This window comes from Odontesthes bonariensis, chromosome 19 (genome assembly GCF_027942865.1).
Source record: "Odontesthes bonariensis isolate fOdoBon6 chromosome 19, fOdoBon6.hap1, whole genome shotgun sequence".
Lineage (NCBI taxonomy): Eukaryota > Metazoa > Chordata > Actinopteri > Atheriniformes > Atherinopsidae > Odontesthes > Odontesthes bonariensis.
The window spans coordinates 2636245-2653686 of NC_134524.1; the positions used below are offsets into that span (position 1 = coordinate 2636245).

At 41.8% G+C, this 17442-nt stretch overlaps 1 long non-coding RNA gene across 1 annotated transcript; it reads right to left on the minus strand.

The window, feature by feature from the left end:
• Nucleotides 1-15492: 15492 nt before the first annotated feature.
• LOC142368968 (uncharacterized) lies at nt 15493-16653 on the minus strand. Its single transcript, XR_012767474.1, has 3 exons — nt 16569-16653; nt 16057-16187; nt 15493-15547 (listed from the first exon to the last, which is right to left on the minus strand). It is a non-coding gene; the product is annotated as an uncharacterized LOC142368968 (long non-coding RNA).
• Between the last annotated feature and the right edge of the window lie 789 nt (nt 16654-17442).

A 17442-nucleotide genomic window follows, 5' to 3' on the forward strand; every position in this document is an offset into this window, starting at 1 on the left:
GGAAGATTGCTCGGGTCACCCCCGTCTTTAAGGCCGACAAAATCTATCCACCCATAAGTATTTTACCTAGAAACAGGCAGTTCCAATTGGTGATTCGTCATCTTCATACCTCACTTCTTCTGCTGGAGTACCACAGAGCTCAATATTGGGTCCTGTTTTATTCAGCCTAAATGTCCATAACTTAGAGTTTTGACGAGAACTAACAGGAGAGATCATATTTCTCCAGTTTTAGCTTCTCTTCATTGGCTCCCTGTTAAATTCAGAATAGAATTTAAGATTCTTCTCCTCACATATAAAGCTCTTAATGACCGAGCTCCATCATATCTTAAAGATCTCATTGTAAGATATTTTCCTAACAGAGCACTTCGTTCCCAAACTGCAGGTTTACTTGAGGTTCCCAGAGTTTCTAAAAGTAGAATGGGAGGCAGAGCCTTCAGTTATCAGGCCCCTCAATTGTGGAATAAGCTGCCAGTAAATGTCCGGGAAGCAGACACCCTTTCCACTTTTAAGACCAGGCTTAAAACTTTCCTTTTTGATAAAGCTTATAGTTAGGGATGGCTCAGGTGATCCTGAAACATCCCATAGTTAAGCTGCTATAGGCCTAGACTGCTGGGGGGCCTCATCTGACACACCTTTCCTCACTTTACTCTCTTTATGTATATGTGATATTATTGTGGTCATTAACTCGTGTTTCCCTGTTCCAACAGATATCCTTTGAATGGTGTTACAGTGCCGCCGTCGCGGTGGCCCCCTGCCCCCCTCCCCCCCCCTTTTTCTGTCTTCTCAAACCCCAGCTGGTCGAGGCGGATGGCCACCCTTCCTGAGTCTGGTTCTGCCAGAGGTTTCTTCCTGTTAAAAGGGAGTCGTTTCTCTCCACAGTCGCCTCAGGCACGCCGCTCAGGCCGGGAGATTGGACCGAAAAACAAAAAGTTTTCAGTGCAATCTGTTGGTTTTCTTAGCTAGGAAATTGTTTTTGAATTGGCTCTATATGAACGAATTGGATTATTTTATGAATTATGATTATTATTAATTAATTGAATTCCAATTGGCTTGAATTGGACTTTCTATCTAAGTGCCTTGAGATGACATTTGTTGTATTTGGCGCTATATAAATAAAAATGAATTGAATTGAATTGAATTGAATTACCAAATGTCTGTAGAAATATAAAGATGCAACCATATGCTGACGACACTGTATTATACTGTCATGCCAATTCAATTCAAGAAGCTGCTGCAATTCTCTCAGGAGCCACGGTGCCAGTGTCCCATTGGCTCCAAAACTGTTGTTTACATTTGAATAAAAAAATAAACAGTCTGTATGTTTTACTCCCGGCAGCCAACAGAGGGACAGCAACCATCAGTCATGGTGGATGCAGAGACACTTGATGTGGTTCAACACTTTAAGTACCTCGGGGTAATTCTCTGTGGCTGCCCCCGTCTCTGGAACTCTCTCCCGGTCTATCTGAGAGCTCCACAACCACTGGGCGACTTCAAAAGAGGCTTAAATACTTTTCTTTTTAAGCAAGCCTACTCTGCCGCCACATGATTGTTATGATGTTGATTTTATCCCTGATTTTAGTTGTACTTTGTAGCACTTTGAGATTTTTGCTAATGAAAAGTGCGTTACAAATTTGATTTATTATTTTTCTTTGATTCTAATCTTAATTTTAAGCAACACGTTAAAAAAGTAACAAATAAAATTAAATTTAACGTATCAAATTTCAAACACATGAGATGCTTCCTGACTATGGAGTCAGCAAAAACTTCTACGCATGCAATGATACTTCCTCGTGTTTCCTGCTGTTATACAACATGGTCACATACATCAGAGAGCAAAATCTTGGACTTTGATAGCTATCAGCTGTTTCTGGATGTCTGTCTCATCTTTCAGGTTTCCAAAGGATTAGCCCCTCCACTATTACAGGATTTCATAAAGACAGAATCCTCTAGAGTGAACCCCAGAGCACTAGAGGAGACTGATGTGCAATGATGCAGGACTAAGTTTGGCCAAATGGTGGAGTCCATCAGAGGAACAGTGCTGGAACACACTGCCACCTCGTGTTACAAACTGGGACAATTCCACCACAGTGTTTCCCACACATAGACTAATTCGTGGCGGTGCGCCACAGATTCAACACCGGCCGCCACATATTGCGTTTCGTTATTATTATTTTTTTTAACGCTATTTAAAAAATACTCGTATTCGAATTTCCTTCCCCTGCTCTCCCTCCGTCTCTGTCAGTCACGCGTCTCTCTCGCATAGCCTACTACTCACACACGCACGCACACACACACAGCCCCTCCCCTCCGTGCACACCGCGTGTGTCTCCATCAGCGAGATCATGCCTGGGAAGCCTGGAAGCTTGCTAGCTTCAGCGTTGCGTTAGATTAGCTCTATAGCTCTGGCTCAACCGAAATAAGACGGCTGGCGAATTTCACGAAAGGTTGGTATCACGTGCACCTTTATAAAATCACACATTAAAAAGTCCTATAAAAATATTTTATATTTTGAACACAATGTTGTCCCGACCCGTCCCATAGCAATTATAGCATTATTTTGAAGAATTTTTATTATTTACACCCCCCCCCCCCCCCCCCCCCCCCCCCCCCCCCGGCCCACCACCACCACCACCACACATTGCCTTCACATCTGTGGGAAACACTGCACCACCTTTAAAAAGAGCCTTAAACAGTGGTTGCAAACAGCCAGAGCTGCTCTCATGGGTCACCTCTCCGTCTTTTCCCTTTTGTGTACGGACTCTTAACTTTGATGTGAATCTTTCTAAAGATTTTCTGTTTCTTTGTTCTTTAGTTTTTTGTCATGGTGTATTGTCTGTATGTTTTTATGATACCTGCCTGAGGACAACGGATGAAATTTAGCAGCTGTGCTAACTCCGGCATATTTACATGGATGCTTTGCTAATATGTTGATTAATGTGCAGAGTCCTAACCAAATAAATAAGAAATAAAATAAAAACCTCCTCCACACTGACCTGTGGCCCGGTGGACCCAGAGGATGAGCCGGCTCTGTTCCTGGTGGAGGGGTTCTGCTCCTGGTTCAGCTCCTGGTTCTGCTCCTGGTTCTGCTCCTGGTTCTGCTCCTGGTTCTGCTTCTGCTTCAGCTCCTGCTTCAGCTCCTGCTTCAGCTCCTGCTTCTGCTCCTGCTTCTGCTCCTGGTTCTGCTCCTGGTTCTGCTCCTGGTTCTGCTCCTGGTTCTGCTCCTGGTTCTGCTCCTGCTTCAGCTCCTGGTTCAGCTCCTGCTTCAGCTCCTGCTTCAGCCCCTGGTTCAGCCCCTGGTTCAGCCCCTGGTTCAGCTCCTGGTTCAGCTCCTGGTTCAGCTCCTGGTTCAGCTCCTGGTTCAGCTCCTGGTTCTGCTCCTGGTTCAGCTCCTGCTTCAGCTCCTGCTTCAGCTCCTGGTTCAGCTCCATTCTGGTCCGACTGATGGACTCTGCAACTGTCAGCACATACGATAAGATCCAGCTGTGGCGTGCAGCGTGTTAAACCACACCCACTTTTCTTCTTCTCTTGATAACCTTTCTGCACAGTTTTTAACCATCCAGTCACATTCCATTAAACTCATTACTGTGCTTTTTATTTAAATCCATGTGAACTTTAAAATGCTTCTTTATTTTTTATTTGGTTTATTTGACAGGGACAATACAATCAGACATAGTTACAAATCAAAGCTTGTATACAGAGTATAGCAACAAGTGCTAATTTACAACTCCCGTCCCTGGTTAGGCTTTTCTATGCTGACACAAGACCTAAAATAGACATTAAAATAAACCTAAAATAGACATTAATTTACATAAGAACATTAATCTATAAATACAACAGTGCAGTTCAAACTTTCATCTCATTCATTCACTCTCACATTTTTACAAGTGAGTACAGTTTTGGTTTGTTTTAAGCCAAAATTTAAGTTTAAAGGTGAACAATTTAAACTCACTGATGGACTTAATATCTGTGGGCAGTGAGTTCCAGAGTTTACAGCTTTTGTAAGAAAAGACCGACTGTCCAAACGATGTTCTGCACTTAGGGATTGTACAGTTGTGGTTGGAGCTGCTGCTGGTTGGTCTCTTTATAAATTCTCTGAGTGGTTCTGGAGCCAAATTGTGATTTAAGCATTTAAAAAATCATTTGAGAAAACACAAATTGCTAAAACTGTCAAAGCTCAACAAATTATTTTTGTAGAGGATTTGACAACGGTGATAACGGATTGGTTTTCTTTCCATCATTTTGAGTGCTTGATTGTAAAGTGCGCTTTGTGGCTGAGGGAGCTGCCTGGGCCCATGCTGTCATGCAGGAGGAGATCTGAGAAAATATCATCCCATGCATGTACAGCAGGGCCGCCTGGTTTGGAATGAAGAACCTAATACGTCTGAAGCAATTTATATGTGTAAGTTATCGTATTGAACGCCCATGCAACATTCCGATGACTGGATGCTAATTAGCATTGCTAGCGTGATTTAGTGTTTTTGGGGACTCGTTTGAAATTCATTTTGATGTTTTATCACAAGGAAATGAAATTGATTTTTTATTGAACATTTTGTTGATATGCATTTACTGACCGTAGTCATTAACTGTATATCGCAAAGACTTGGAAGTGCACTTAATTGGATTACTTTATTTATGATTAATTGTTTGAGCAGTCAAACTATTTAATGCTAATTGTCCTTTGCTTTGACCTTGCTTAGGTCAGGTTTTTTTCCCTCAACTTGTATGTCGAGCTCCAGGATGGCGAGCTACTGGATCACCGCAACAGTGTGGTAGGAACTATCAGACACCAAGTTCCTTCTACGGACCTGTTGCCTTTGAACTATTGGATTTATTTCCTGTGGATTATTGACTGATTGATGAACTATTAATTAATTTCGTCTACAATTGGACCAAGGAAAAGTGAAACTCTTGGGTGTCGTCGGGGAGCGTTTTTTCTGTTATGATTATTTATTTTTCATATGTTTATCCAACTGTTATTATTTCATATCTTTCTAGCACATATACAAATGATATTTGGATCCTGATTATTTTAATACAAATACTGAAAGGTATTTTCAGTCTCTGGGTGATTTATTGACACACACTGGCTCTGTAGTCGAACCTACTTCTGATTGCTTTATTTTAGCATTTGCCGCAGTAAAGTGCCTAGCCGATAGCCTAGAAATCTAGACGCCCCTAGTGGCCGCAAATGGAATTTGCTCTGGGGCTAGTCTAGTCACTTGTGGTCGTTTTGCAACGTTCCAAATCAATAGTTGATCGAGCCAATCAAATCGTGAGGAGCGGGGTCAGAGGCGGGGCTACCTAGTGACGACAGAGGTGCGACGTTTCAGTGTGTAGTTCCAGAGAGAGGTAAAAAAAAAAAGTCCCAGAGAGGTAAACAATGGCTGCGCCCGGCGAACAGGCTTATATAACAGCTATATTGCGTTCCATTAGCTAGCTCTCTTTAGATTTGTAGGGAAACGAAGTAAACTTACATCTGAGAGCAATCCCCAGTCAATTGCGAACATGATGTACCGAAGAAGGGGGGCCGAACGGCAAAACCGGAAGTGCGTTGCTCACTGCGGCTAGCTTTTTAGCGACAAATTCGTGGGAACAAAATTGTAAACAGCCAGTATTTTGTCAGATTTTCAACACCTTGGGGGTCTAAACGACTACTTTCTCGCCTGAAAATGTTTCAAATGTTGCTAAAGTTATATATTTACAGAGTTTATAGCTTAAGAGTAATCAGCTTTTCAGGCCATAGACTACAAACCACGTCGCGTTGATTACATAAAACTTCTTCATCGCTCTGATTGGTTGTTGCGCCATCCTATTGCGTGGCGTTAAACTTGACAGACAGCCGTATATCCCGCCCACACTGCTATCCAGCGTCACTAGACCCCTGTACAGCTATTTCCTGTACGGGTCTGGTTTGCTAGGCTACCTAGCCGACTCAGCGTTACATATTTCTTTGAATTGTTTGGGATATTTTCTTTATGTGTGCATCAAATTTTAGTTGTGGGTCAAGAACCAATCCTAAATATTTCATTTCATTTGCCGGTTGTATTTTGAAATTTTGGAAAAATATTTTAAAATTTTGATCTAATTTTTGTTTTTTGATTGAAAAGCACATCGAGACTGTTTTTGTAAGATTAGGGACTAAGGCTTAATTTACACTGCCAGTCTTGATGCCCAGATCTGATTTTTTTTTGCCTAATTCTGATTTTTTTTTAACGTGTGGTTACACGTACTTTAATAATGTGACTCAATCAATCAATCAATATACTTTATTAATCCCCAAGGGGAAATTCCAAAGTTTCGGTCATGACGGACAACACAGAAACAGACAGGGGAGAGAGAGTGTGACCAAGGCCTCGCAGCCCGCAGGCGCCGCCAGATAAGAAGGAAGGGGAACAACATTGGGTAAGGGGAGGGAAAAAAATCATACTTCACACTGTACCCTTATTAGGATACGGTCTGAGATCTCACAAAAACCTCAGCACAGAAAAAGCATCACATACACATAACAACACCTTAAGCAATGGGACAGTGAAGAGGTGAGGAGTTGCATGTGTTATAAATGAGCATGTATGTGTATGCGTGTGTGTTTGTTCAATAAGTCTGCACAGAATGTTGGATCAGGCAATTGTCCTTGACAAGTTCGAATATGTCAGCCAGTTCCACAACAAATCTCACAGGAGTGCAGGAAGGGAGGGGGGAGCACATGGGAAAGAGCATCATGTTATCATAACAAACGTGGACAATGATGATTATGCAGCTGGCCACAAGGCCAGTGTGGGGTGCCGGATTGGAATAACAATTAATTTGGGTCAGACAGACAACTGATTGCGCTTTCTGTCTTTTTGTCCATTGCTGGTATCTCGTGGCGAAGTCCCGAATTCAGCCGAATTGTGGGATGTGGACCCTTTCCGCCCGGTCCAAGCGATCAATCAACCATTCTCCCAGGTCAATCCATTTTTCTTCTGAGTCCAGGAATCTTAGCCAGCCTGCGAACCTGCGCAAGGATCACATCCAGCTTCCGACCCTGCTCACGTAGCATCTCAGTCTGAGCGTTGATTGCTCTTGTGACCCCATCGAATGCTTTCCACGATCTCTTAATTTCACAAAATACCAGGTATCCTCCAACTCCAAACAGTAGGAACCCGAGTATCATAAATCCAAATATGTACACGTCTTCCGCGTCCTCGACAGCTAGCATCGCCAAACACACGGTGCGCCACTTCCCCCATGCATCCTCCGTGTATCCAGCGAAGAAAGTACCGTCAGGGCATGAAGCTTGTCATCTTCGCAGTTGAGAAAATTTGATCAATAGCATTGAGACCCCAGCTGACCAAATCCATCTTATTTGACTTCGTCTGATATGTAAAAAGATGCTCAAAAAGACACAGACAGGCTGAGCAGGGCAAAAAAAGGGAGGGAGGAGCAGAGAGAAATGCGACCTCTTCCACCGAGAGCCAAGACACGAGAGTCGTATCTGATTCATATCTGATTCACGCGATTCCACTTGCCTATCACCTGAAACATCGCGCATGCCTACTTAAGTGTTTACCAAACTCTGCTGCTGAGGCAAATGGACGACGTTGACACAGGTGTGATGCTAGTGTTGCGGTACATGAGAAGTTTTAGACACTCGACCACTTCCACTTCGATTGTTCTGGTCTTTCACTTCTTTATATTTGGCCTTTAGGGCCTTAACTTTCCTTTGGCACTGGAGCCAGGTCCGCGTAAAGCCCTTCTCCGCCATTAAGTTAGAAATGTCTTGAAAGACTGATTTATTACGATATGTGCCTTTAATTTTGGTTTGCATCTCCTCCTCTCCCCAAAGACCGAGAAGACAGGTCACTTCCTCAACTGTCTACTGCGCCTCGTTGGTTTTGACCTCCTCCGACATGTTCCTTGTATGTTTATGCGTCTCGCATTTACTAGCTTACCATGCGCAACAAAAAATCTAAATCGTCGCATATTTAATGACGTGTGGAACGCAATGTGTAAGAATATCCGATCTGCCTGTTTACACGGCGGTCGCATCGTCACATATCCGATTCGTATCTGATATATTTCCACATATGAAGGAGGCCTGTATCCGATCTCAAAATATCCGAATGCATGCGTCCTCGTCCTATTTACATGGTCAAAAAAACATATGTCACATGAGAGCAAAAATTCGGAATTGGGTAACATTTAACTGACCATTTAAATGTAGTAGGGTGGGCGAAAAAAAAAAAAATCGATTCATGTACATATCACGATTTTTTTTTTTAATGGGATGATTTTTCTCCCCTGAATCGAGATGTGTGCGTGTGTATATATATATATATATATATATATATATATATATATATATATATATTTTACCCTTGTCCTGCCCAGCATTATGACAGCAGAATTGTAATCTGAATACCGTTTATGCTAAACACATTTGCAATGCCAAGGGGAGCTTTATCGATTATATTACATCATATCCGTGTCCAGATAAATTTCATCAATTCATCACATTAAGTTATGTTAAAACTAGCCCACATTTGTGCTGTGTGGACATTTCAATTCATTTTGTAAACTTTAAAAAAATGCCTCTTTTTGTCTCAGTTGAAATAAATGTCAGCTGCTGGACTGACTGACACAGACTGATGTGCATTGTTTATGGGAACGACATTCATTCCAGGAGTGTATGATTCAACTTGTTTGTTTTTTTAAGGAGGAAGAAAATTGCAATTACTGATTATATCGAATCGCAATACTTGGAGAATCGCAATTATCAAGAATCGTGAAATCAAATCGGCACCTTAGAATCGTGATACAATCGAATCGTGTCCAAAGAATATCGTCCCACCCCTAAAATGTAGCCTAATTGATTTTTGAAGAGCCACTGACTAACCTCAGCCATGCATGCAGATAAAACATCTGCAGCTTGCTCTGGTGTCTTTGCGGCTGCATAAAAAACTGCATCGTCCGCGTAAAGTTGGCAGCGGACACCTGGGCAAATCAAAGGCAGATCATTTATAAAGAGACTGAAAAGCAGTGGCCCTAGTATGGAGCCCTGAGGTATGCCCATTGAGATGTTTCTCTGAGAGGATTTGTCCTGGGCCATTCTCACACACTGCATGGCCTCAGGGGAGACGTGTAGACATTTTGGCTAAAAGGAGGCTATGGCTGACTGTTTCGAATGCCTTTTTAAGGACAAGAAACACAGCTCCAACCACTTCACCCTTATCTAATGATTTTTTTATGTTTTCTATGAAGCAGCAGTTGGCGATCTCAGTTGAATACCCTGCTCTAAAGCCAAACTGCTGTGGGTGGAGGAGTTGATTCTCCTCCAGGTGCTCAGTTAGTTGAGCTGCCACCACTTTTTCAATCATTTTTGACGGTACAGGTAAAATTGCTATTGGCCTATAATTGTGCATTGAGTCCTGCTCTCCTGATTTAAGAATTGGGACAATCACAGCTTTTTTCCACCCTGAAGGAAATTTACATTTTCTAATAGACAAATTGACAAGATGTGTCAAAGGTTTAAAGTGATACTCCGGAGTAAATTCAACCTGGGGTCATATGAACGGTGATATCCAGCCAAGTAGCCCACCCGCAGTTTTTTCGATATTGGCTGAACATCAGCTGAGTTACTGAGTTATCCCGAATAGCTTCGTACAAGGGTTAATGGATCCAGGTCCGTATCTCCAAAATTACCACACTAAAATCACATGCCATGACACCAAACTTCTACAGTAGTACAAATATGGTCTGTACTCACAAAGCGATGCATTTGGAAATTTGAAAATAGTCCAGGAGTTTATTATTATCAACACAAGCCTGATAGCTTCTCTGCACCTAAAGCTACGTCGACGTCACTTCAGGGAGCTGGGAGCTTCAAAGTAAGATGAGGGTTGATCTACTACTGTAGACAACAAAGTATATACTATATTCTACATGTTTTTTTATGAATTTTTATGTTGTAGAGTTGTGAAATTATTTTATCAATGGAGAAATTGAGCAGCCTTGCTTTGTTGTCTACAGTAGTAGATCAACCCTCATCTTACTTTGAAGCTCCCAGCTCCTTGGAGTGACGTCGACATAGCTTTAGCTGCAGAGAAGCTATCAGGCTTGTGTTGATAATAATAAACTCCTGGACTATTTTCAAACTTCCAAATGCATCGCTTTGTGAGTACAGACCATATTTGTACTACTGTAGAAGTTTGGTGTCATGGCATGTGATTTTAGTGTGGTAATTTTGGAGATACGGACCTGGATCCATTAACCCTTGTACGAAGCTATTCGGGATAACTCAGTAACTCAGCTGATGTTCAGCCAATATCGAAAAAACTGCGGGTGGGCTACTTGGCTGGATATCACCGTTCATATGACCCCAGGTTGAATTTACTCCGGAGTATCACTTTAACGAACAAGTTACCATAACGTTTGAGAAAGCAGGAGTTTATATTATAAATATCATTTGCTTTGGAGTTAGACAGTTTTTGGATGTTCTTGCTACCTCAGTCTCATTCACTTCTTGTAGACAAAAGTATTCAGAAGAAGACTGCAATGATTTGACTCTCTCAAAATCTTTTGTGAGCTCTTCTATTGCTTGTACAAAGTGCTTATTAAATTCATGAGCCATGATGGCGTTTTCATTAATAATTTTGCTGTTAATTCCTTAATTCCTTTGGGCTTGGTATTTTTAATCGTCAGATTATTTAAATGTTTCCAAAGGGAATTATTGTTGTCCTCGAGGCGTATGACAAATTACCAAAAACGAGCCAACGAGATGCTGCGGCGAAGCTTGGCATTCCTCAGGCTACCTTGTGTAGTCTAATTAAGCAACGAGAGACGGTCATGAATGCTAACGACGGAGAAAGAAAACGACGGCGGACTGCGCAGTACTGTAATTAAACTTGCATGATAATAAAATTCAGTAAATGCTGAAGCTATCCGTTTCATTTCATTTTTCTCATTGAAAAATTATACAAATGGCATTTAGAAGATATTCTGCATAAAAAAATAAGTGAAATACCTGTACTGTAATACAAATTCGGTTTTATTAATCAACCGCTTATAGTGTTCAAACAGCTTGGTTTCAGTCACGTGGTCGTAAGGGGGCGCGGTTTTCAGATGGTTGTCAGGAAGTAAATATGGCGACTACGTCTATGGAGGAAACCGTTCTAGTCCGTATTGTAGAGATTTAGAGCCTTTCTAGAATACAATACAAACAATTAGTGAGTAAATATGTTGGGCGGGACCCGCACCCCTTGATAATCTAATGTTCCATTCCCACTGATGCCCTCTGATTGTGGGTTGTCAGCTGGATGCTCGGCTGTCTGCATCAGATCTGGGCTCATACCCGGGCTCTCAGCTGTCTGTTGGAGATCCAACATAGCCGACCGTGTTTGTTGGTCCTCCTTGAGCTTCATCCTTTGCTCTCGTTGAAGAGATGCCTCGGATTTCGGCTTAGTGGTTTCGTAACCGAGCTTGACCGTCGGAGCCCAGTCTACCGACTCAACGTCACCCAAAGCGCTAGGGACGCCTAAAAAGTCACAATGAAGCCCATATTAGACTACCGGAAACTTAATAATCATTACTACGCAAATGAGTATTTAACAATACCCCAATGCTATATAAACACAGCCACAAACACAAAGTTAGCAGTTAGCTAACATACCTCTGACGAAGTGGTCGGTGCAGACACGAGAGTAAACAGACTCTGCTCTATCCATAAATGTAAATTCATGAAAAGAAAACCTTATATTCTTGCCTTTCTCGGTGAGCTCAGGCAGTACATGACCTCCATTAAATACTCAAACAACCAGAAAGCGATTAAGACTGTTGATATCTGTGAACACTTGAATATTTTATTATGATCTCTTTTGTCCCCTGGCGAAATGTTTCATGTGTAATGTGAAAAATGTTTTTTTCTTAAATAAAAGGAAGTAAAAAACAAACAAAAAAAATACAGACTCTGCTCCTCACGACTGCAGACGTAGGTTTGAAATCCATTTTTTACGGCGTTGTTCTGTTAGCTTTTTACATTTCTCACGTTTGTGTACGATAACCTTTGGTATTCTAAAAAAACTTTTGTCTTTTTCACGGGTAGAACGATTGGAGCAGCCGTAAACAGCATAAAACACGCGCATCTTGATTTTTTTTACACAGCAGTTCTATGGGCAGACTTCACTTCCTGACATCCATCTGAATTTCGCACGTTCGCGATGCAGCACTGTGACGTCACGTGAAACCAAGCTATTGGCTCTGGACCAACGTGATCACTATAAGCGGTTTCCACTGTAATCAAATTTTGTCATGATTGTTTTAAGTCTTTGTTTGCAAACTTTTTCAGTCCAATTAATGTTAAAATCCCCGTACCATATTGTTTCTTTGTAAGTTCTTAATTTCATGAGTTAATTCATCATAAAAAAGAAAATATAATAATGCTATGACTCCTCTTCACACAACTTAAACTCTTCATGTCATTAAAGGATTTATATTGAGCAGAATTAAGTCCCATTTTAACATCTAATCATGAAATATGGCATATTGTGTACGTTAAACACATCAAATCACATGTTTTGGCTGCACTTCTATCAAAAAGCCAAATGATGCTCAGATAAGTCTGGAAAGAACCATTCTACATTTGACATTGATCATCAAACTTTTTAAATCACAAAAGCTTTCAGCAAAACTACAGAAAGAAGTTAAGAAAACTGCAGCTTTAGTGGGAAATGTGACAGGATGGCCAAAAAGTGCCCCAAAAGGTTAGAAAAGAGGAAGAAAAGGGCCCAGAAGTATGTTTCACACACAGCTAAAAGGATAAAGCTCCATTTTATTTGGCCATCTGGCCGGCTTATTGAAATCTATAGCTGAGGTTGTGTTTCTGGGATGGTTTAACGCTGTAACGGTTAGCATTAGCTTTAGCGTTAGCAGGCCGGGCTAACAGTGAATAGCAGCCAGGTTATCTGAACTTTTTACTCTCTGCTGCATGTTCTGACTGCCCGTGTCCAGCAGCAGGAATCAAACCAATGACACAGAGCACTCTGAAGACATTTCTGCTAACGTCTGACCGCTAAATTCATTCTTTTCTGGACTCACCTGCAAGCAGCTTTCTGTTGCTATGCTACCAGATGTTCCGAGATGAGCCGAGATGAGCCGAGATGAGCCGAGGCTTCGCAGTGTGTGTCGGGTAATGGGCCGTTTCTCAATGTGCGTATTTGTCTGTAGTGATGTTTCCAACAGGCTCTTGACTCTGAAGCGCGTGTCCAGTAACTTCGGATGTATTTTGTGAAGCTCCCACCGAGGCGCGTGTCGATGACTATGTGGTGACGTCAGAGGCCTTTCGAACCGGCCGTACCATGTGACCGGAGGTTTTTTTTTTCCAGTAAAATGTATTGTTCTATGTAAATGTACAAAAAGCATGGCATACAAAACATTGTACAGATATCTGTAGTGTTGAGCTGACTGTAGAAATATCAACATAATCAACATGTTATTCTGTGTGTGATTAAGTTGAAAAATGAAGAAATAATACATTATACATATAAGATAAAACACAATAGACAGAAACTATTTATCAGAAAAAAATACATCTATATCTACATCTATCTAAGAAAATAAAATCTAGAATAATTTTTACTAGTTTTATGTACCTTTATGTGCAGGACTTCACACGCATATAGTCAAACAGGTTATTGAGAATGAGAAGTCACGTGACTCCGGTCGGCCGGTCGGCCATGTTGGCAGAAGAATCTATTGGTTGCCAGGGGCAACGCCATTAACTTAACGGATATCTTCCCGCATTTGTCATTTCAGCAGGGCAGAGACTAATACAAAAGAAAGAAAGAAAGCAAAGCAATGCAGAGAGATAAGGCGAAAGAAAAGGGACCTTACAGGGACAAGCTTATTACAAGCGCAAAGCAGCAGTATTTGGAGAAACTGTCCAGCATCCAAAATATTGATCCTTACGAGCTCCCTGCAGCAGGTCAGACACCTGCTCTCCAGTTCGGTAAAGAATCAGAATCAGAATCAGAATCAGCTTTATTGGCCAGGTTTGACTAAACAAACAAGGAATTTGACTCCGGTAACTTCACTCACAAAGTACAACACTCAACAATAACATGAAATAATAAAAATTAGAAATGCAGAACAGTAAGAGTTGAATTGATTATAAATATGAATAAATAGAAACTATGGGTGGGAATGCTATTCCTGGGTGTTCAACAGAGTGACTGCTTGGGGGAAGAAGCTGTCTTTGTGTCGTCTGGTTTTGGCAAGCAGTGCCCTGTATCGTCTGCCAGAGGGGAGGAGATTGAACAGTTTGTGACCAGGATGTGAGGGGTCTGCAGAGATTTTTACTGCCCTTTTCCTGGCCCTGGACAGGTCCTGTATGGAAGGGAGGTCAGTTCCAATAATCCGCTCTGCAGCCCTAATTGTCCGTTGCAGTTTGGCCCTGTCACGTTTGGTGGCTGACCCAAACCAGACAGTGATGGAGGTGCAGATGACAGACTGGATGATCGCCGAGTAGAAAGTGGTCAGCAGCTCCTTAGGCAGATTAAACTTCCTTAGCTGTCTCAGGAAGTATAACCTCTGCTGGGCCTTTTTCTGGATAGTGACAATGTGGGGAGACCATTTTAGGTCCTGTGAGATGGTTGATCCCAGGAACCTAAAGGAATCCACATTGGACACTGTTTCGTTCTGAATGGTGAGTGAGGCGAGTTGGGGGGGGCTTCTCCTAAAGTCCATTTTCATCTCCACAGTCTTCTTGGGGTTAAGCTCCAGATGGTTCTGACTGCACCACTGGACCAGCTGCTCCACCTCCTGTCTGTAGTCAGACTCATCCCCATCCTGGATCAGACCAATCCCAGATAGCAAAACTCTTTTGGCCCGTATCCGGCCCACACCTGACATATTCATCCGGCCCACATACGGTATGGAATGATGGCACTTGTGCGGTCCGCACACGTTTGCCAGAAGTGGGCCGCAACCAAGCCATCACAATGCCAGATGTCAGCCAAAATCAGCCCAAATGAACCAGCACTCAACCGGATGTGGGCCACTGTACAAAACTCTTTTGGCCCGTATCCGGCCCACAGCTGACATGTTCATCCGGCCCACATACAGCATGGAATGATGGCACTTGGGCGGTCCGCACACGTTTGCCAGAAGTGGGCCGCAACCAAGCCATCACGATGCCAGATGTCAGCCAAAATAAACCAGCACTCAACCGGATGTGGGCCACTGTACACTTTAATTCTGGTCAGAACTGGTTTACACACTATGACCTTGACTAACCTGCACACTTGGGGAGTCAACCATGATAAAATGGTATGTCAAATATGAAAACACAGAATGGTCTCAATTTGTGGCTACATGCCATTATGGTAACCCCAGATACCGTTTGAATGATGGCATGCAGTGGGACTCATCTTGGCGTCAATGATGAGGAAACTGAAGAAATGACCAAACACGAGAAGTGGGTGTGATTTTTTTATTTTAAAACATAATGGCAAAAAAAAGAAAAAAAAAAGAAAAGAGTTGGCGACCTACAAAAATCCAAATCCGTCTTCCGTCCCTTTAAGAAATACACAAAAGAACAAATTTAGTTGATTCAGTAAAGTATATTCAGTATAAGGTGGCAGTGAATTGCAAAACACAAAACCTCATCAGGATAAACAAAAAAGGCTGTGTGAAATGCTATAAAGTTATTATAATATTGTGTTCATGCCTTAGAAAACTTCAAAACCTAGTCTGTTTTTAATTACAATTAATCTGAAGCTAAACCCAATATCTGCTTGCTCAACCTCATTCTGTTCAGACAATGAAAGTTGGGTAACAGGCAATGTGAACTGGAGTAAAGCAGCTTCAAACACTCAGACAAACTTCACATTTAACCTCAACATTTAAGTTACAGTAACAACTCATGTTTATGTTAAAGGTGATTTTTTGCTTTTGATATTTTGGAATATATTGAAATTAAACTCAGGAGCTGCACACACCCCGCACACATGCTGGCAGCTTCATCTTGATTTCTGCTGTCGAACAGCATCACATATTGCAAAATAGGCATCATAGCCGACTTACGTGCGTGCTGTGATGAACTCCTTCTCTCCTCCCACCATCCCGGTCTCCGGCGAGATGAAGCCACCTTTTTATGTAGGCCTCCACCTCCTGGTCAGTGGCAGTGGCCGTTAGTTGGTTGTTTCTGACCGTTCCTAAAAAATGAGAAAACAGTAAAGTTTTAGACAGATTACACACAATGGTGAGAAATGCATGGCATGCTATATCCTGCCCCTAGCTGGGCAGCAATGATGAATGTAGTTTGCAAACAGTTTAGCCATGCCCATGACCAGCCCATTACTAAAATTGGAGGAAAACTGCCCTTCACCTGATGAACTGATTGATTAATCAACAATCAATGCCATTATATTGCAACAGAATAGAATATTGTCTGCTACCACACTGATGCATATTGATAAAGCGATTATGATTAATTTCAGCACCCCTAGCAACTACTCAGAATCATGAAAGAAAAAGAAAACCCTAACCCATTCATAAAAAGCATCACAATGAAATATAACACAATTAACACTTACCAGTAATGACATCTTTTATTTGGAGGCTGTGGAAAGCCGTTTTTCCATTTACGCCTCGCCAGTTGAGCTGCTTGGCCAGCAGTATCTCATGATCCTCCAGACCGCATCTTTAATGTGAACCCCACCGATGACACTCAAAGCAATAATCTCAGGGGGAAAAAAAGAGAAAAAAAAGGCAGTATTAGTACCACAGTTTTAGAGAAAATGTTTAGACTAAATAATCAATTTCAGTAAATGAAATCAGTGTACTGTGGTTTCTTCATTTTTCACCCGAGGTGTCCCAACTGAGCTTCATTTTTACTGTGCATGAGGAGTTTTGTTACCCACAGATGTACAAACCATACACCCTTTCCTTTAGAACAGTCCTCAACATCTCTGTACAGTTACAGTTCAACTGGATTGTTTTTTGATAAGGTTTCGATATTGCTTAATCATAACCGAACAGAAAAAAAGTTCCCGTACACGTGCATCAATAACATAGCATGCTAAGCTAACACAACGATCGTCCTCGGTCGCAAAAACAGAAAGCAAACCCTCCAGTCCCAGCGGTCTGGGAACAACTTCAGACTCATACTAATGACCATAGAACAAGCAGTGTTTCTTTTTGAAAAATGGCATCAACCTCACTCGTGGCTGTATTTTGGTCGCAGCATCAAGCTTACAGTACTGGTCGTTTTGAAAAGTAATTACATTTCAACTATAGCCAATTTCAGCTAACCCTATCTGAAGAGGTACAATGCCACTTGTAGACACAGCAGGTTTGTATAGTTTAAGAGAAACAAAGCTAACACATCTCACACATAAAATTAAATAAGCTAAGCCGAACTTACCTTCAACTTTTCTGTGGATCCCAGCAGGCTGAATGCGGCCAGTT